Genomic DNA, 22,731 nt, shown 5'->3' on the forward strand with positions numbered 1-22,731 from the left:
TGGATATTATCCATAATGCTCAGGATAGCTATGTATAATCCAAAGCCAAAAGAACCTAAGTAACAAGGAGGGCCCAATGAAGGATGCTTGAATCAGGAAATGAAACAGATAACTGATGAGGATTGAGGGAAGGAACTGGATGGGAGAGGAGGTGGAGAACAGATTAGGGGTAAAGATCTGGTGTGGGGAGAGCAAGGATGTGGGAGCTGCTTGGTGAGAGAAAGGAAATCTGTGGGGTGGACATCTCTGGGAATGGGCAAGGTTCCTGGGAGTTTATGGGTTGACAGCAGAGACCTCTAGCAGCATTGGATATGGAGGCTGAAGTGGCCACCTCCTATAGCCAGGCAGGACTTCCAGAGAAGATAAGGGGATACCAACCCACTCACAAAAACCTTCAACCCAATATTTACCCTGCCTACAAGATGTGCAGGGATAAAGATGGAGCAGAAATTTCAGGAATAGCCAACCAATGACTGCCCCAACTTGGGATGCTTTCCATGGAAGAGAGCCAAGCCCTGACACTGTTAATGATGCTCTGCTATGATTTCAGACAAAAGCCTAACATAACTGTTTTCTGAGAGGCTTCATTCATCAGCTGTTGGTAGAAGATGCAGAGATCCACAGAGAAATTGGCTGACCTTGGGGAGTCTTGTGGAAATCTGAGAGGAAGGATTGAGAGAGGAGGAGGGCTCAAGGATGCCATGAGAAGACCTACAGGGGAAAGTAACCTAGGACCATGGGTGCTCACAGAGACTGAACTACCAGCTAAAGAGCATACATGGATTGATGCTAGGCATACTACACATGTATAGCAGATGTGCAACTTGGTCTTCATGTGGGTCCACTAACAAGTGGAGCTGGGGCTGCTGTCTCTGACTCTGTTGCCTATCTTTGGATCTATTTCCCACAGTTTTGCTGCATCTCTGGCCTCAGTGAGATAGGAAGTGCTTAGTCCTGCTTTGACTAGATGTGCCAGGGTGGGTTGGAACCATTGTCAGACGACAAAGGGAGGGGAATGGGAGAAAGGCAATGTGAGGGTAGGACTGGGAGGAGAGAAAGGAAAGGCCTGCAATCAGGCTTAAAGTTTCTAAATTAACAAATTAATGAATAAAAACTTGTACACTGAAATCAAGAATACATCAAAATGATTATTCACCATAATCAAGTGGACTCCACCCCAGAGATTAAGGGATAGATGATTCAACAGATATAAATTAATAAGTATAATCTATCACATAAAGAAATGCAAAAACAAAATCACATGATCATCTCATTAGATGCAGAAAAAGGATGTTAACAAAATCCAGTATCCCTTCATGATAAAAGTACATGAGAGCTTAGGGAATACAAAACCAAACAAACAAAGAAAAAAACCTCAGTATAGTAAAGGCAGTTTATACAAGGAAATAGCTAGCATCAACTTAAATCGAGCAAGAGAAAGTTAACCATTCCTTTCATACCTACTCAATATACTACTTAAAGTCTTAGCTAGAGCAATAAGACAACTGAAGATCAAAGAGATACAAATTATAAAGCAAGAAATTGAAGTATTCGTATTGGCAGATGATATGATTGTTGCATGAGTGACCTTAAAAATTCTACCAGAAATATTTAACATGCACAAACAAAACAAAGAAACACAAACTAGGATACTTAAAACAAGCCTGGATATGAAAATTCAGCACCCTAAATCAAAAGTTGTACTTCTGAAATATAGCAATAAAAATGCCACAGTAGTGGCCTAAAAATAGATACATTGATCAGTACAATGGAAGTGAAGAAACAGACATGACTCCACACAGCTATGGACATCCTTTTTTCCCCCAAGAAACCAGAAATATACACTGGAAAAAAAGACAGTGTTTTCAACAAATGGTGTCATTCAAACTCAATAGCTACATGTAAAAGAAGGCAAATAGATCCGTGCTTTTCACTTTGCACAAAACTCAGTTCCAAAGAGATCAAGGACATCAGCATGAGGTCAGATACTCTCTCTTTGAGAAAAGCAAAAATGGTGAATAAATTTGATGTCATTGGTACAGGAAAAGACCTTTTGAACAGAACATCTATAGCACAGGCATTAAGACCAACAATTAAGAATGGGCACCCATGAAACAGAAGAGATCTTGTATGGCAAAGGGCACTATCATCTGGACAAAGTGCCAAGATACATAAAGAAAGAAGATATTTGCTGATTACACATCTGAAAGAGAATTACTATCTAAAGTATATAAAGAACTACAAAAACTTAACATCAAGAAAACTTACAGGCAGGTGTGGTAGCACAAGCCTTTCAGCACTCAGGAGGCAAAGGCAAGTGGATCTCCATGAGTTTGAGGCCAGCCTGGTCTACAAAGTGAGTTCCAGGTCAGCCAGGGATGTTACACAGAGAAATCCTATCTCAAGAAAAGAATAAAAAAAGAAAAGAAAAAAAAAGAAAATGTATAACTAAACTAAAGTTGGGATAGCATGCTAAACAAAATTCTCAAAAGAAACACAGGCATCTAGAAAAAAAGAATCATTCATCATCTTTAGCCACCAGGGAAATGCAGATTAAAAGCTATGAAATTTCATCATACACCAGTCCAAATGGCCAAGAACAACAAAACAATAAACAGCTCTTGCTGTTGAGAATGTGGGGTAAAGAAACACCCATCCATTGCTGGTAGGAGTTCAAACTTGCACAGCCTCTATGGAATTCAATGTGGCAGTTCCCCAGGAAACTGGAAATAGATTACCTCAAGACCCAACTATTCTATTCTGTGCCAATGTGACTTCATCCTACCATGGAGACACTTACCTATGTTCATAGATGTTCTATTCATAATAGCCAGAAATTAGAAACAACCTAAATGTCTATCATCGGATGCACAAATAATAAAAATGTGGTATGTTTACACAATGGAGTGTTATTGAGTTGTTTAAAAAGATGATGACATTCACAATTGAGTGGGTGGAGCTAGAAAAGAATCCTAAGTGAAGTAACTCAGACTTCCAAACCACAAATGACATGTATTTTCTCATATTTAGGTGTTAGCTTTTAAATCTTTAATAAACATGGAATTGTCAGTAGGTATAGTATAAGGAACCAGGGGGAGAGAAGGTCCTCTCATGGGAAGGGAAATAGAATATACAGTTCTAGAGAGGCAGCAAGGAGACTGGACCACAGGAACTAAGTGGAAATGGAGAGGAGGAGCTGGGTAGAGGAGGGAACGCAGAGAGGAACAACTAACATGAAGGGCCATTGAAGTGGTCATATTAAGAACCTTCTGTAGTAGAAGCTTCTTAACATATGTACAATTATGAAAAATATTAACAGAATCACTAAGTAACAGGAGAAGCAAAGCTCTAATTTGATCTCTTGCCTCCAATGTCAGGAATTGGGTATGACTAATCAGGTTATTATAGTAGTCCACAAAGAACTCAGGATGTTGCCAAGGCTTTTAGTTACTCTTCACAAACCAACTGTGAGGTCCTATTGTTCAAGAGAATACTTAACACAACTCATTGAACATGAAGAAGCTGAGCTGGTGCCTACCAAGAGCCTTTATGCCTACTAATGTTGATGGTACTAGAAGTTACTATGCATACTACCAGAGGAGGAAGGTAAGTGCAACCCACCTACGAACCCTGTGATCTATAATAGTGATCAGCCTGTTTTACACTGGTAAATAGTGGTACAAACATGGTAGAAGTAACCAACCACTCTCTGTTTCAATTGAAGGCTCACTCCATGAAATGAAACCCATTCCTGATGCTGTCCTGGTAGCCAAGTCCTGAGATGAGATCTAGGGGAAAAGTAAATACTGTTCTGCTGAAGGATCAAGCAAGACAATGTGATTTTTAACCACATTTTGCTGTACCCCCAAATTAATGTCTCATTTTTCCATCATCAGAGAATCTTCTTTCTACAGTACACAGGAACAGGTAGAAAAAATCACCATTGTATAAATTGCAGACAGTGACAGACCTTAAAACATCCTAAATAAGATGTCTCTATCAAATCTCTCTCCTCAGGACCCAGGGAACTATGTGGAAAAAAAAGGAAGAGCCAAAGAGTCTGGATGATACCAAGAACACAGTGTCTTTCAGATACAACAGGACTGACTCTTGTGAACTCACAGAGACTGTGGCAACATGCAAAGGGCCTGAACATGTCTAAACCAAGTTTCATCTTAGCACTGAGATGAGGAAATAAGGAGAAGCTCCTATCCCTTACCAAGAAGTTATATCCTTATTAAGGAAAAATTGGTTTTCAAAGGGAATCTCTGATGGGTATTCCAATCACACTTAAGGGCAGGCCCCATGGCCAGCAACAGAGTGTCAATACAAAGTGAACTCAAAGGTAATTTGGAGAAAATTTTATGACATATTTCCTTTTGGGGGGGCATATTTTACTTTAACTTATTGGTATTTTTCTTGAATATTATGGTTACAAATTTTACATTTTATTGGTTTTCCTTGTATGTGCATGTGTCTCTGCATGTATACCCATTTACCATGCTTCTTCTTTGTTTATTTGGTGTATATTTATCTTGGTTTTTTCTCTTTGTCATTTGCCTGTTTATTTACCTTTTTAAAAAGGCATGGAGTTAGAAGGATGAAGAGTTGGGAGCGAATGGAGGAATATCAAATGGCTGAGAAACACTTAACGAAATGCTCAACCTCCTTAGTCATCAGGGAAATGCAAATCAAAACAACTCTGAGATTCCATCTTACACCCATCAGAATGACTAAGATCAAAAATTCAAGAGACAACACATGCTGGCGAGGATGCAGGGAGAGAGGAACACTCCTTCATTGCTGGTGGGAATGCAAACTAGTAGAGCCACTTTGGAAATCTATCTGTTGCTATCTCAGAAAACTGGGAATAGGGCTTCTGCAAGACCCAGCTATTCCACTCCTTGGAATATACCCAGAAGATGCTCCAGCACACAACAAGAAAATTTGCTCAACCATGTTCATAGCAGCCTTATTCATAATAGCCAGAACATGGAAACATCCTAAGTGTCCCTCAGTAGAAGAATGGATAAAGAAACTGTGGTACATATACACTATGGAATACTACTCAGCTATTAAAAACAAGGAATTCTAGAAATTTATGGACAAATGGATTGAGCTAGAAATGATCATAATGAGTGAGTTCACCCAGAAGCAGAAAGATTCAAATGGTATATACTCACTTATATCTGCATACTAGCCCAAGGGGCATATCCCATGAAAGCCTTCACTTACCAGGAAACTGGGACAGAGGGGAGGACATCCCATTGAGACTCTAGATGAGAGAAGCATGGGAGAATAGCAAAGTAGAAGGATCCAGAGGGTTCTAGAAACCTACAAGTAGAACATTATGGTAGGCCGATTTGGGCCCAGGGGTCCTGTTCAAACTAAGGCACCAGCCAAGGACAATACAAGTGGTAAATTTTGAACCCCTACCCAGATCTAGCCAATGGACAGAACATTCTCCACACTTGAGTGGAGAGTGGGGTATGACTTTCTCACGTACTCTGGTGCCTCACATTTGCCCATGTCCCCTGGAGGGGGAGACCTGGTGGCACTCAGAGGAAGGACAGCAGGTTACCAAGAAGAGACTTGATACCCTATGAGCATATACAGGGGGAGGTAATCCCCCTCAGGAACAGTCATAGGGGAGGGGAATAAGGGGAAAATGGGAGGGAGGGAAGAATGGGAGGATACAAGGGATGGGATAACCATTGAGATGTAACAAGAATAAATTAATAATAATAAAAAAGAAGTATACACCTTAAAAAAAAAGAGTTGGGAGAGGATCTGGGAGGAGATGGAAGAAGGGAAATCATGATCTGAATACAGTATGGGAGAAAACTTTATTTTTAATTAAAAACAAAAAAGTCATTGTACTAAGTAAAAGCCTTTGTATTCAGTCATGAGAAACTACTAAAATTCAGCATTATCATGATATTAAAAGAAAGAGTTATTTTTCTAATTATAACATTATTTGTGATTCCAATATAGAAATGTATATACCGACACTATTTCCTTGCTAAGTGTCACAAGCAAATCAACAGAAGGATAATAAATTATATAAAAGTATTTACATGCAGCCAAGTTATAACTGAGCTATGAGGTGGTTTCAAATCCATTATGTACTGAGGTCAAGTACAGCTTAGAATATATAACTGCTAGCCATAGTTTGGCTTTTTCCAGAGGTCTCTCCAAGTCTACATTAAATCTACTCGGTAACAATTGTGGTAAAAGTAATCCAACAATATTGAAAGACAGGTCAAAGGTAATTATCTCCACAAAATACATTTTTTTTCAGAAAGTCGTTAATCAAATGCCATCTCTATATTCACTTAACACTAAAATAGGTCAGCAGTATCATAAAGAATTATGTGACTCTACCTTTCTAAACTGTTTATTTTCATAGTTCAAGTGAATAAAAACTATTAGAAATAAAACAGCAGTATTAAAAATACTCACAGACAGTAAAGTATAGAAAAGTTTATATCTTATTTACAAAAATTGTAGATAAGTAATTAGAAAGGGGCTCTTTGGAGCTATCTCATTAGAGATAGGACATAAAGAAACAGCAGGGAGGGCAAAGAAATCAGGATAGACAGTGTCCACCAATATTACTGTATTCACTGTGTCCAGGAAAGTAGCAAAACTCAGTGTTGCTAGAACCTGTGAGGCAATGAGGATGATCTTAGGAAGCAAAGGACAAGCAACAGCTATGGTTAGCAGATTCATCCAAGGACAACCGGAACAGAATCTTGGGAGTAAAACCAAAAGTTTGGATTGGCACAAATTGATCTTGAACTATCAGTGAAAAGTGCCATAAAAACAGGAGTTAGCCAGGATGGAACATTAAGTATGCATATTCAAAGTATGTGCATTGGAGAAGAGGCAGCAATTTGCATTTCTAACAAAGAGCTGAAAGATAGGAAGGAGTGAAAGACCCCAAAATAGAAGCACATAGTTGTAGAATCTTAAGGAAAATGTTGAAAAGGTTAAGATGGCCCTAGGATACCGAGGAGTGGTGTTATTATTTGTCTATAACTTAAGTGTATTTTCATAACAAATATGTTTGTTGTAAGTCCTAAAAACCAAAGTCACTAACATTTAAGTTGGATATTAAGTGGGTGGGACATAGAAACAGCAGAGAAGGCATTGTTGCCCCTACAACTAAGCTTACTGGATGATGAGCTGTCAAATGTCAGCACTGTCAAAGATAAGCTTTGCTTTTGATCTCAGTTGGTAGATTGAATTCCTTAACTGTATGACATAGCAAAAGAAAATTCATGAAATGACAAAGTAATTTACAGAGTGTTCAGTGACAGCAGCTGCGGTGCTCTGATCACAGACAGTCAGGAAGAAGACAGAGTCAAACCAGATCTGAGTGTCACTGGGCTAGAACACATGCCCACAATATACACCAAGAAACTTAACCAAGATGCAGTTTGAAATGGGTTCAGCCTAAGTGTGTAATTGTAGCGTGAAACACAGCAGCCATACCCACTGATGAGTGCCTATGTCCAGGTTGGCATGGGCAGTGATATTAATCTTGTTCAGTTCACATTTAGGAGGTTATGTTGGTGAGACTTTATGGTATATCGTCTTATATTACTAGAAGACACAATTTCATAGCAACTTTGCTGATCCTCTGGTTCTGTCTCCTTTCCCACATTTTTTTCTGAGCTTTAGATGTGGCAGTGTTTTGTAGATATATCCACTGGGACTGGATTCCACAATCCCTACAAGTGCAATAGTGGAACACATATCCTGGCATTAACCGCAGCTCTCCAACTGGACATAGGATCCATTGAACAAGAGGGGCACCATGTGTTGTATTGAAAATGGACACCATAGCTTGTATTGAAAACAGAGATAGTTAGTGCTAGTGATATCATGGTTATTTGAGGAGAAGCTATAACCACTAATTTACTAACCCTTTATATATCCTAACTACAATCTATAGACATTTTTTGTATACCCACAGATAAATGTAGTCTTCACCCCTCATCAAAGAAAACTCTTTTAACAGAGGCTACTACAGAAAATAACATCCAATCAAAATTTTTGAATATCTTTAGTGTCTCTCCACTTTTATCCATTTTCTTGTTTAATTCCAAAGCAGATAAAGTACACATTCCTTAACACTATAAAAGATAACTTTTATCTGAGTCTAAAGTTTACATGTTCTTTTTCTATGAAATTCATCTTATACTTAAAAAGTGTTAATTCTGAACTTATTCAGCTGTTATGACTGTCAATAAGCTGCAGATGGGTGGGCAGAGGTATTTATATAATCAATGTTGTTACTGACATTTTTCAGGTCATTCAGTAACTTATTGAAATGTAAAAATTCTACAACTGTGATTACATTTTTCATCTATTCGTTCAGTAAGTTTTTCTTCATGTATTTTAAATTATTAGATACACATCTATAATTGTACCTTCTTGAATGAAATAGTGACTTTTGAATATTTGTACTTCTTGATATATAATACTTGGTTTTAATTTTCTTTTTTATACTTTCTAGATCAATTTTACATGTTCATTCTGCACAGCTTTTTTTAAAAAGTTCTTTTACTTGTTCAAAGTCCTCACTTAAAAGGCCTTACTTATTGTTTCTAGCTTCTGGATCATGTCAGAGTCTCTATTGACTAATATTTTTGTTGACTTATCTGATAGTTTAAGTCTCATAATACTGTCACGCTCTTGTAGCTGTATTTAATGCACTGTATTACTATAGATATAGTAAAGTTTATTGAAAAGGTATTAACCCTTTGCTTTAGGCGTCAGATAGATTTTAGCTTTAATTATCTTTCCTGTGGTGGTTAAAAATTGAAGTTTCCTCTTGTTTCTTTTTGGCTTTGATCTTGATTTTACTAGCATTGCAATTTTCTCTCTATGTGTGTATGTGTGTATTTTAATGAAATAAGAATTTGGTAGAGCTAATTTATGGATTTTGAAGTTACCTCTGTGGACTACCACTTGAATTTTCATGCTGTTCCTCAGGCTCTGAGGTGAGTCCTCTGAAAATATAAGTCTATAAGCCTTGGCTCTTTTCCGTAAACCCAGACTGAGAAGTGAGATCATGAAAATGAAATGCATATGCACATCTCATTTCCTGAGCTTTTTGAGGGTCAATTTTCCTTCATTTTCTGACTATTTTTGGTTGCTCTTCAGGCCCTTCAAAAGCCATTGTCTTTCAGTGCCTCAAATGTTTCTCATTTGTATGCTATGATTGTTGTGTGCACATTGTTGAGTACGATGACAAGACTAATATCTGAAACTTAGCCCTAATTCCACAGAAATTTATTGTCATCTCCTAATGGCTGTGAACAGTATTCAAATCTGTCCTCTACTTAGCCGACCTCCCAGGATTTGATACTGTTTTGCTTGGATCATTTTGCCATCCTGCCTTCCAAGAATATATTTGACCCAATGCTAATCTTTGTCTTCTAAACCTCTTAACTTTAAGAATGCATGACAAAACCAGTTTGCAATTTCTTATTTTTCTGTCTACATGTTTAGAAAGAAATTATCTATGGCAGTAATATCCAGTATAACTGTTTTGAATTTTCTCAAACTCATATCTATTTATTAATGACTTCCAAATATTGCTTGCTACCTGTTTAGAATCATACCTTGAAAATCCATTAGGCATCCCAAAATCATCACAAATAAAACCCACCTTTTAACTGTGTTATCCAAGTGCGTGTAAGTAGCTTTATTTTATCTTGATATTGGTAAATGTCAACTTCCAGTTGCTTGGATAACCAAAACGTAAATGTGTTTCCTTTAATTGTCTGGCTTGTTAGCCTCACAAGCAATATGTCAGGAAATATGAAATGTTCTACCCTGAACACATCCACAGAACTTTCCTAGACATCACTCATGTCAATATGTGCAACTGATTCCAATTTTAACTTTCAACATTGCCATATCACTAAAATTTCTAACTTATTATTTATAATTATATAACATAAAGTAACTACCAAATATTGTCCAATGGCTTACCATTTCAGTTATTATGCTGCAAATACTGCCCTTTATAGTGACCCAGAATCCCATGTGATGTTGGCCCTGTAATTAGTTTGAAACCCTTTCCTGCCACTTCCTGCCTGCTTCGTCTTCAGTACCTATTTAGGATTGTTTTTTTTTTTCTGAAATAATAATCCCCTCACCTTTCTACAAATCTCTTTACTTAAATAGCACTGATGTTCTTGCTTCAACTGTAGTTTGCCACTTTCTACAATATATTGTTATATCCTATGAGAATTTGTAAGTAAAGGCACAATAAGTTTTGGGATTTTTTATTGTCATTTCAACAATTAGTAGTTTAATGAGTCAATTGAGTCATATCATACACAATTTTGCATTAAGCTCTGAGGAAAGTCCAATTTTTAATATGTTTTTACAATATTCTGCATAATCTTTCTTCTGGCCACCTCTAAAAGGTTTGTTCTTTAGTATTTCAGCCCTTCTTCTTACACACATATGCCTTAGACATATCCACAGCATGCAATAGACATTCATGCTTTAAGTACCATCCTAACCTGGATTTGACCTGGTCCTAGGATACTTTGTAATCCTCATAGGCATTTGTCACACTAAATGTCACCTATTAGTGTCTTCAACTTAAACAAATGTAAGTAACAGAGGAGAGTCAACTTTCTCTTTTTGTCTAATTTATTCCAAATACTTAATACAGTTTCTGGGGTAGTATTCTTTATCAACTGATACATAAGCAAAACCTGAAGTTTGTTATTGACTAAAAATCTTCCAAGAGAAAACTAAGATTTTTCTCATAGCTAAGAAACTACTACATAGGACAGCAAATATGCAAACTAATCTAACTATAACCTTCCTTCCCAAAGAAGAAAAAAATCACTAATTATAAATTTTCCTCTTGAATAAATAGGTAATGATTTATTCTAGCAAGTTATTTTCTTTTCAATATGTTATTGATCATCTCTGAGAATTTTTATTCGAGAATTAGATGGGTATTTCTGAAACAGATTGTTATGCAAATCTAGGAAAACATGACGACATATTTACAAGCTATACAACTTTACACCCCTTAAAAGGCCTTACAAAGGTCGTGTGTCCAACAGAGTGAAAGCGATGATGAGACTTGTCATGTTTGACAGGCTGGGCGAGCAGTGTGCGTGTTAAAGTGCCAAGAATGCAGATCTGTTTAGTTCTTGATCCCTGAAGAAGACTAAAACTTATACCTGGGAGAGCAAGAAAATGAGTTTGAGCCAGATTACAAGCCAATGGTATCAATCCAATCGAATGTGTGCAGGTGACGTGGATTGCACTGGTCAAACTGGGAGGCAGTGAAAAGAACACAAAGGTTGGCATGATGTGAACTAGTGAAGAACAGTGTCAAAATCAGAGCTGAGGGGCTAGAGAGATGGCTCAGCTGATAAGAGCACTGACTGCTCTTCCAGAGGTCATGAGTTCAATTCCCAGCAACCATATGGTGGCTGACAACCATCTATAATGTGATCTGATGTGCAATGTATACATAATAAATAAATCTTAACAATAAATAAATAATAAAAAAATCATTTAAAAATCAGAGCTGAGTGTTACTCTTGACACACATCAGAGCAGAAGATGACTTTCTGCCCCACTGTGAATACTATCATTATATCAAATAGCTTATATATACTGGGCTCATGCTTGTCAAAGAAAGGAATGTGTTTTATTTTCTCTCCATGCAAACTGAAGTGTTTCATATGAAAGAAAACAGTCTTTGGATTCCTAGGCATGAATCATCTTTTATTCCTTGAGGTTCATGTGGTCTCTTATGTGTTCCCTAAACAATGCACCTTGATTTCTGCTTTTGTAAGTTGCAGAGATATTCAATGCAGTTTTGAAACAATGATCAGTAACATCTCTAACTACTAGAAGCAAAGAATTTCTTTTTAAAAAATATAGCATCTTGTACAGTCAATGATTCACAAGGCACATTGTGAAATACATACAAAACACTGTGTTTTCCTTCACAATCAAAAAGGACTAAAACACTTTAAAGTCTTCTCTCCTCACTGAAAGAAAATAGTTGATCCTCAAAGTCAGTTCTACAAAGGAAAATACAAAGTAAGGAAGCATGGTTGTTTTGCTTCCTGTAGGACTTCCTGTCCTTGTTTCATATGGCTCTCCATTTCCATCATTGCCTTTTTGCTGTTGATTTTAAGGATCTCACTGAGAAGCCAATGGCAGCTAATCTCGATCTGATGTCATGTTTTGGCCAGGATGGTGCTTCAGTTCCAGCTAAACTTGCTGCTTCAACCTCCTGAACCTGAGATTATAGATTCATGACCACTCTAAGCTGGGTGGTGCTTTTCAGTACTTAAATGAACCTTACTTAAAATTTCTTTTTAATCTTCTGTGCACATATTTTTAAACAAAAGAAAAAGTAGGGTAAAAGAAACAAAAAGCAGCAACAAAAATCAAACTCATAAAAGCCAACAATCAACAATAGGAAAGAGACCCAAAGGCAGACTGCAAAGTCAGAGTAACTGCATCCTCACCTCTGGCTACTCAGGGGATTCTGGGAATCTTTCTTCCTCCCTGATTCCCTTTTGCTAAAACTCAACAATTAATTAATTTGTAGAACTGGACAGCAGGTACATTGTGTTCTTTCCTTTCTATTCTCATCTGAGACAGTAAATTTTTATTTTAAAAAAAAAAGAAGAAAGAAAGAAAGAAAATCTGCAAAGATTTGCCTGCCCTAGGGAATATCATGTCTAAAACTGCACACAAAGTTCCTGCTGCCTCAGAATACAAGGAGATTCCAGAACAAGGGAAACCTAGGGTCCAATAGCCTTGCCTAAAATCCTTAGAGGGTATGCCCCAACATTACAGAGAGTTTTGGGTGACTATTCAGGTAGAAAACTGTCTCTGTCATCTTTTCATTTGGGAAGCTACTAACCTGCACTCCCGGCATACTCAGATTATCAAGTTTATTCCTTCTCAAGTCTCTGAGAGAATTAAATACCAGGTATCTTAGTTTTACAATGAAGCTTAGTTGTTTAGGAGTTAAGATGTTTTAGGTCTAGATAGGTGTTGTAAGCTGATAATGACAAGATGTGATGGAGATTGATTTATATTCAGAATTTCAGACACACCAAGATAGGAAAGATGTCTTCTTCAAGGCTTTCAAATACAAATAGCCAGAACACTAAGAGTGTAACATTTATATAATTTCTGATTGTGTCATGGCTCTTCTTGCTATAAGTAATCCATTTTATATGTGTGTAATAATATAAATGTATATGCACAAAAATAAAATAAAATAAAAAAGCTTGGAGGGTACATTTCATCAAGGAGGAGGCAATGACTATTTCAAAGTCAGGTGCTGATGCATTTTTTTAGTCATGGTAACAATGGAGTACAGGATTTATACAGACATAAGCAAGATGCAGCAGGCAGCTCTCCGGCATGCAGGTCAACAGAGGACATGCACACAATCAACTAATTATGATTTATTTTAAATTCTTATTTTATGTGTATAAATGCATATCTGCATATGTGTTTGGACATCATGTACATGCTGGGTGCCACTGGAGGCCAGAAGAGGGCAATGGAGGTAATGGAACTGTAGGTACAGGATTTTTTTTTTTTTTTAATGTTGATGCTAGGAATTTAACCCTGGTCCTCTGGAAGAGCAGTAGATTGTCTTAACTACTGGGCTATGTCTCCAGTCCCATGATGAACAAGTGCTGTCTATCAATTATTTTGTTAGCAAATAGAAAGGCATCTAATGAGAGAGAGTAAGAAAAAAAAACAAGAAAAGGAAAGCACCGAAGTAGGTACCTACACAAGGAGGGGCAAGTTTATAAGAACACTATAATATGTTCAATCTTTAAAAAGCAACAGCTATTTTTTTTACAAATAAATATGTGAATTATATGATATGACTTCCTAGTTCCTAAAGAAGTAGCTCATTCCCATTACAGGCCTCTGGATCACTGTGAACTACATTTTGCATTTAGTCAGAATAGAACTCAGCAGAAATATAATTAGCCTTATGCTCATCTGAAAAATTAGTGGTCTAGGTGAGGAGGGCATGCTCCTGGGACACTGCAGTCTTAGTGGGTGATGCACATCTTCTCAAAAGGAATACATCACTGTTGTGGCATTAGCAGAGGTCTTCCTGCCCAAGAATCCCTCATAGTCTGGCTTCAGGGCTTAACCCTTCGCCTCTGCACACAGGATACACAAGAGCAAGTGCTTAAGAGTCTCAACGTCATGGAGTACCCAGCATCTCCAAGGGCAAGATCGGGATTTGGAAATCTTTAACAAACGCATATTTAATTACAAAATTGATTAAATTTGTGATATGCAACATCCTCCCCATTTTGTCAGCCTATCAAAGTCGATCTCAGTAGAAAGCAAACTTCGAAGACAAACTTTAAGAAATCAAGCAGAAGAAAAGAACTGCCCACATGTATGCCCTAAAGACTGAAAAAAAGCTTCATTTTTATGCTATTTAAGAGACTTGTCTTTTGTTTGTTTATATAAGTTCTTTATTTAATAAGGGCTTTTGTTTTGTTTTGTTTTGTTTTTATTCATTGTTTTTTTATGAGAAAAGATCTTATTGTATTGTTCACCCTGATTTTGCCTTAAAATTCTCTTGCCTCAGTCTCCTGAGAGCTATGATTACAGAAATATACCAGGACATCCATCCCTTCAGTGAAATACAATACAATATATCTTAGGCAAGCTTGAGAGAGGATCCTCGGACCCTCCTAAGTGTCCCAGGAGCTATATGAGGAATAGAGAAGAAATTGAACTTGATTTCCAAGTACCTTGTCTCGAAAAATCTTAAGAGTCTGGTCCCCGTTTGTAGGCTGTCGCTTTGTTCTTTTGACAGTGTCTCCAGCCTTACAGAAGCTTCTCAGCCTCATGAGGTCCCATTTATTAATTGTTGACCTTAAGGCCTGGGCTGTTGGTATTCTGTTCAGGAAGTTGTCTCCTGTGCCGATGTGTTCCAGGCTCTTCCCCACCTTTTCTTCTAACTGATTTAGTGTCTCTGGTTTTATATTGAGGTCTTTAATCCATTTGGACTTGAGTTTTGTGCATGGTGACAAGTATGGGTCCAATTGCATTTTTCTACATGTAGAAATCCAGTTAGACCAGCACCATTTGTTGAAGATGCTATCCTTTTTCCATTGAATAGATGTGGCTTCTTTGTCGAAAATCAGGTGACTATATGTGTGTGGATTCATATCTGGGTCTTCAATTCGATTCCATTGATCAACCAGCCTATTGCTGTGCCAGTACCATGCTGTTTTAAGTACTATTGCTCTATAGTACAGCTTGAGATCAGGTATGGAGATTCCTCCTGAGGATCTTTTATTGTATAAGATTGTTTTAGCTATTCTGGGTTTTTTGTTTTTCCATATAAAGTTGAGAATTGACCTTTCAATGTCTTTAAAAAATTGTGTAGGTATTTTGATAGGGATTGCATTGAATCTGTAAATTGCTTTTGGTAAAATGGCCATTTTTACTATGTTGATTCTCCCGATCCAAAGATCTTCACCAACCCTGCATCTGACAAAGGTCTAATATCCAAACTTTATAAAGAACTCAATTAAATGCCACCAAACCAAATAACCCAATTGAGAAATGGGGCTCAGAATTAAACAGAGAATTCTCAACAGAGGAATATCAAATGGCTGAGACACACTTAAAGAAATGCTCAACATCTCTAGTCATCAGAGAAATGCAAATCAAAACAACTCTGAGATTCCATCTTACACCCATCAGAATGGCTAAAATCAAACATTCAAGTGACAACACATGCTGGCGAGGATGTGGAGAGAGAGGAACACTCCTTCATTGCTGGTGGGAATGCAAACTAGTACAGCCACTTTGGAAATCTATCTGGTGCTATCTCAGAAAACTGGGAATAGGGCTTCCTCAAGACCCAGCTATTCCACTCCTAGGAGTATACCCAGAAGATGCTCCAGCACACAACAAGAAAATTTGCTCAACCATGTTCATAGCAGCCTTATTCATAATCGCCAGAACATGGAAACAGCCTAAGTGCCCCTCAGTAGAAGAATGGATAAAGAAACTGTGGTACACATACACGATGGAATATTACTCAGCTATTAAAAACAAGGATTTTCCAAAATTTGTGGACAAATGGATTGAACTAGAAATGATCATAATGAGTGAGCTAACCCAGAAGCAGAAAGACTCACATGGTATATACTCACTTATTACCGGACACTAGCCCAAGGGACAGGTCCCATGAAAGTCTGCACCTACCAGGAAACGGGGATAGAGGTGAGGACATCCTATTGAGACTCTAGATGAGGAAAATATAGAGGATAGGCAAGTAGGGGGACCCAGAGGGTCCTAGAAACCTACAAGAAGAACATTATGATGGCTAGATCTGAGCCCAGGGATTCTGCTTGATCTAAGGCACCAACCATGGACAAAACGGGCAGTCATCATCAAACCCCTACCCAGATCTAGCCAAGGGACAGAACATTCTCCACAGCTAAGTGGAGACTGGGGACTGACTTTCACAGGATCTCTGGTGCCCCATATTTGGCCATGTCCCTTTGTGGGGGAGGCCCAATGGCACTCGGAAGAAGGATAGAGGACTACCAAGAAAAGACTTGATACCCTAGCACCATATTCAGGGGGAGGAGGTCCCCCACAGCCACAGTCATAGGGAAGGGGGATTGGGGTGAAAGTGGGAGGGAGGGAGGAATGGGAGGATGCATGGGATGGGATAGAAAATGAGATGTAATAGGAATTATTTTTAATTTTCAATAAAAATGTGTAAAAAAAAAAAAAAAAAAAAAGAGTCTGGTCCCCAAACCATCCCACTGTCAAGCATGCCGGCTTTATGCACATATGTAATTAATGGTAAGTAGGCATGAAAGAGGCTCAAAACAAACCCCTCAGAAACTCAGAATATCTGTCACATCTGACTTGCAAGTCAAGTACTTTCTAGGGAAGATCCTGTTTCTCACAGGATATTAAACACCACACAGTCATCGGTCAACTATCATAGACAGAAAACTCAGGTTTTGTTTTTTTTGCATGAATCAGACCATTGAGATATATTATCGTTCTTCAAGGATGAAATGCTATAAGGTGACAAAAAGGAATCTCATTTAAAAGTATCTCTAAGACATTAACTGCCTTGCACATTCCGAATCACAGTCTGCAGGGCAAGAAGAAGCAGCAAGCTTCGTTTGCTTATCAACTCTGAATTATTCATCTCCTGACTCACAACTGCACACCAGTCAACTAACAACTTAATGAAAGGAAATGCCACATCCTTCAAAGATGGATGCTATGGATCTATGTGATTAGAAATGAAAATGCTATAATATATTATTCTGTGCAATTTAACTTATACAAAACATAAAAGAGGAGAAATAAAACAAACCTTTATCAAACCTGAATTTCTTATTATATAATTATGGAGCTTTTTTCTTACCTTTTTCCAGTTTTTAAGCCTTCATAATTTAATCCCACACCTATTATTCTGTGAGTTTTATCTGTATTTCAACGTTCATTCTTCCAATTTTCTATAAAGTAGCTAAACCTTTACTCTTCTCAAATATGTCTATCAAGGACTGAGAAGTCCTAGCTTCTATTTAGCTCATTTTCTTCTGTCAAATCAAGTTCTATAATGATAACTATGTTTAAGAGTTTGATTCTATCTGTATGGCTAAAATTGAGTTAACTATACAGTGTTTAGAATATTTAATAATAACCACCAAAGGAGAATATTTTCATGAGTCTCTTTTCAGACCCGCACACCCACGTTTGATTTGACCATTTATATAGGTGCAGAATAATATTCTTTAAGCATATTTTAAAAATTATGATGTAATTCTCAAGATCAAGATATAAAACATCCTTTTAAAAGGTGTATGTATTGAGCAATTACATGCATTTTTCTTGTCATGATTTTCTAAATAATGTAGTACAAAACTAACAATTACATCTTATTAGATATTTCAACTAATAATAACCTTATTAGATAATTCAAAACATGTTGGAGACTATGCATATCTTATCTGACAGCTCTATGCTTTGTTGCACAAAAGGTTTGAACACTCAGATTTTCTAGTGTGGAGATGGATAGGCAAATTTCTCCATAGATGCTAAGAGATACTATGTTTACTTGTGGCCATATCATGTTTCATTTATATATTTTCAGCAAAAATAAAAATTCTCTTCTGTTTGTATTCCATATACCAAAATGTCAAAAAAAAGCTAATGTTTGGTTTTATCATTTTTGTTATATTCCATTAAGCATTTCAATCTATTTTTGAGAAGACTTAGCTTATAAATTAATTTCTTAAATATAAAATACTCTTTTATCTATAATTTAAAAAGAAGTCAGGTTAACAAATACTCATGTTAACATAACAGTAGTAAAGACAATGCTCAGATTTATAGTCTCCTTAATTATCTCAACCTCTAATATTTATATTACTGTTACTATAACAAAGTGCCTCAAGTGCATTTTCTAAATTATTCAATTAAGTGTTAGATTGTTCCATATAATGTTTTATAAACAACCCCTACTTTGAGAAATAACTATGAGTGAAATCATACCAAAAAAGTGGGAAAGTCATCAAAGGTTTGTGAAATGATTTATGAAAATTGCAAAGATTCATTATAGTATACAGAAACAGATATGCCATGTAGACACATAAAATCATTGCCCAAAGTCAGGCAAAACATAAATAAGACTATCTAATTTCACTACAGAAGAACATTTTATCAAACAGTTCATGCCAAAAGGGGTCAATTGAAGGTCAACAACCTACCACTATTAGTGCATTAACCTCTAACATTATTTAATATTTATAAGTGTGGGTAGGTGACTGTGTCAAAGATGAAACATTTGAAAAATGCCTTTGAAGAAGAAAATCTCCAGCACCCACTTTAAGGTGAAAATTACATTCACAAGCAGCTGCATGTTCCTACAACTTGTTTTTACAAGGTAATGGCTATAGAACATTTGCAGAGAGTTTATTGCATCCTGCTTCTATGGGATGCTAACAAATGACCTCCTGTGCACATAACGTCAGATTTTTTTCTCTTTTAAAAGAATAAATATAGAATAATGAAAAGAAATGCAAACTCAAAGTCACAAATACTGTGTATTCTTCCAGGTTTCCTCACCTGTTGGCTACCTCTGGCTTTTGCCAAGTTCCTTATCATATGACGTGAATGGCCTTTAAAATAATACAATGCTCCAAGTTCCTAAAACTCTGAGGACCATTTTTAATAGAGGAACCTTCCAAGAAAGCCAATAGACAAGTAACAACAGAATATCTTGTTTAGTCAGCATCTCCTGTTGCCCTCCCTCTCTTACACGTGATCCAGTTAATCCCATTCCCTCCCTCCCACCTTGCCCACTCTGAGGAAAGCTGGAGCTATGAGGTCCCCAAGTCCAGCAGGTGGACTTTAATCTTAAAAACTCCTCCCGCCACAATCGGGATATGACATCCTCTGGTCTCATCCCCTGAGGCTTCTGAACTTGCCCTGGAGCCTCAGTTCCCGAATAAACCTTTCCCTTTTATGCTTTTAATCTGGCTTCAATTGGCTTATTGTGTCAGCAGAGATAGCCTATCATATTTTACAGCTGATATACATTTACATAGAAGTGGCTAAATAGAAGATTAACTGAAAATAGTGAGTAGCACTTCTAGGCACAAGTGACAATGGACCTAGGAAACAATACTTTTCACAATAGCCACAAGCAATGTAAAGTATCTTAGAGTAATTCTAACCAAGCAAGTGAAAGGCTTGTAAGATGAAACCTCAACTCTCTGAATAAAGAAATTGAAGAAGATATTCAAAATGGAAAGTTCTTCCATGCTCTGGGATTCCTAGTATCAACATAGTGAAAATGCCTATGCTGCCAATGTTACAGGTTCAGGAACAGCCACAGATTGACCACTTGAACACCAGACTCGGATTGATGACTGAACAAAACTGACAAGTCAGAGCCTAATCTGGGCTGAGCAGCCAGACTATGATGCCAGTCTGTTTCTAAGGCAGGATTTTATAAGAAAAACCATAACCAGGTTATCAGGTGGGAAGCAGGAGGGAGGTCAGCATTACATCATTTGGATTTGCTAAACACAAGAAGAATTGATTTTGTTCCAGACACAATATGTCCAGGTAGCTAGACAAAGCATTTTAAGATGATAGGCTAGGATATAGGTTTGGGGAATTTGCTAGTTCCTCACTGTTTGGAGAACACTAATAGAACATGCATTTATCTTTAACTCAAGAACATAAGTGTATCATCTATTGTTTTATTCTAAACAACAAGTATTGATCTATCCTGGTCTCAGGCTTTTAGGGCCTGAGAACTTAAACTTAATTTCACCTTATGATCAAAATGAAGACTTGAAGGAAAATGGCTTCTGATAGGCTAAAGGCAGAAGCAATTGTTAACAGAGGAGGTACAGTTATGCTAAAAAGTAAAGTAGGTCTCAAAGGAAGGGCTACAGAGTGTAAGAAGGCTAAGCATATTACAACACCAAAAACAATCTACAGATTAAATACAATCCCAATAAAAATTTGAACACACTCCTTACAGACCATGAAACAACAATTCTCATCTTTATATGAAAAAACAAAACAAACAAAAAACCAAGGATATATTAACCAAGTTGTACTACAGAACTATAATAATAAAAACTGCACTGTATTGCCATAAAATTGATCAATAGAATTGAACTGACAACATAGTCATAAATCCAAACAAATATGGATATCTATTTCTGATAAAGAAGCCAAGAAAAACACACTCAAAAAAAAAAAAACAAAAAAAACAAGGATCTTCAATTAATGGTGCTTGTCTAACTGGATATGTGCATGTAGAAGAATGCAAATAAATCCATATTAATAACCTGAACAAAGCTCAAGTCCATGTGCATAAAAAACCTCAACATAAAATACTGAGCCTAATAGAAGAGAAAGTGGATAATAGCCTTGAACACAGTGAGAAAGATGGGACTTTTTGGACAAAACACCCATATTGTTGACTATGATCAACAATAACTATGGAAATTCCCAACTCACCTAGGCTGATGCTCAGACAGAAATTTACTCTCTGCAAACTGACAACATGGCCCCATTGCTCACAACAATGTCCACACAAGTCACTGAACATGGAGAAGTGGAGCTGGTGCCTGCATGGAGAGGTCCTCCCTATGTTCCAGTCTCTTTGCTCTACAGGCTACTGAAGGGGGAAAATGAGCATGCACCCAGCTGCAAAACCTCTGACCTACAATATGTTCCACCTTCAAAATATGATAGGGCAATGATGGTACCACCAATCTCTGATTTGACTTAAGGCCAATTCCATCAGAACAAACTCATATCTGACACAGCTTGTATATCCAAGAACCAGAGATTAGATAGCCCGGAGTCCTAGAATAAAACCAAATATAACTGGTTTTCTACAAATAAAAAATCAAAACAAACAGCAGACAAAGCAAAAGTCAATTAAATTGATTCCTAATGATATTCTGTTGTGCCCATAGACCAGTTCCTTATGCAGTCATCGTAGAAAGGCTTCTTCCAGCAGCAGATGGGAACAAATGAAGAGACCGTCAGCCAAACATTATGTGGAAAGAAAAATCTAAATTGGAGGTCTCCATCAAACACTTCCCTCAGAGCTCAGAGACTCCTGAGTTAGAAAGACTATAGATTGAAAGAATCAGAGGGCATAGGGGACCCCAGAAGAGCAAGACCCTCTGAGTCAACTTATCAAGGCACATATGACCTCACAGAGGCTGAAGCAGCAAGCTCAGCGCCTACACAGTCTGCACCAAGTCATCTGCATATACGTTATGGTTATTAGCTTAGTATTTTTATGAAAATGAGTGGGTCTCTGACTTTTTTGCCTCCACTTGGTACAGTTTTTCTCCTGTTGGGTTGCAATGTCCTACTTCGGTATGAAATGTTTTGCTTCAGGTTATTTTATTTTATTTTGTCATGTTTAGTTGCTATCTCTTAGAAGCCTGTTGTTTTCTAGTGAGAGACAGAAAGGGAGTGGATCTGGATGGAAGGGTGGTGGGAAAGAACTGTGAGGATGGAAGGAGAGTATGCTATAATCAGGTTTTATTATATGAGAGAATAATCTATTTTCAACAAAATGAAATGGTAGCAAAGCTGAATGAAAGGAAAAAGCGCATGGGTCTCAGAAAACATGGTAACCCTGGAACCACTTTCTGTGTGTTAGAGTAATAAACAAATGTGTCTTTTAAAAAAGAATTTTAAAGAGTTTTGAGACACGTATTTAAGATTTTTTCTTCTATTCTGCCATATATTGTGGTGTTTCAATCTGTCTTTGAATGTAGGAACAGACTGTTCTCCTTGCAATCTAACTCCTGGGTGTTTCTAGTTTGGTACTTAACATCTACTTGGTCTCAGAACTGTGTAGAATGCATTTTAAGAATTACCTCACTAGTATTCATTTCTCTGCCCCCCAAGCATCTCCAAAAGTTATTTGCAGATTATTTTTAATCTAAAAATGTCTGAACTCACTGTTGATTGAAGGAGAGATGACAAAGTTTATTTCAAATTAAAGAAACGTACTGTATCCCCTTAGAGACAGTGATTCCACCAGGAGATACTTTCTAGTGATATAAATAGTATGAAACTTTCACTCAAATTTACTGGCTTTATTTATTTTGCTTCATTCATTTTTCTATCCAAGGT

At 37.2% G+C, this 22,731-nt stretch overlaps 1 protein-coding gene across 1 annotated transcript in view; it reads right to left on the reverse strand.

The window, feature by feature from the left end:
* The window catches only part of CNBD1 (cyclic nucleotide binding domain containing 1), a 320,137-nt gene that overhangs the window by 192,732 nt on the left and 104,674 nt on the right, over positions 1–22,731 (reverse strand). The window lies entirely within an intron of this gene.

This window comes from Acomys minous, assembly GCF_964271855.1.
Source record: "Acomys minous genome assembly, chromosome: 1".
Taxonomy (NCBI): domain Eukaryota; kingdom Metazoa; phylum Chordata; class Mammalia; order Rodentia; family Muridae; genus Acomys; species Acomys minous.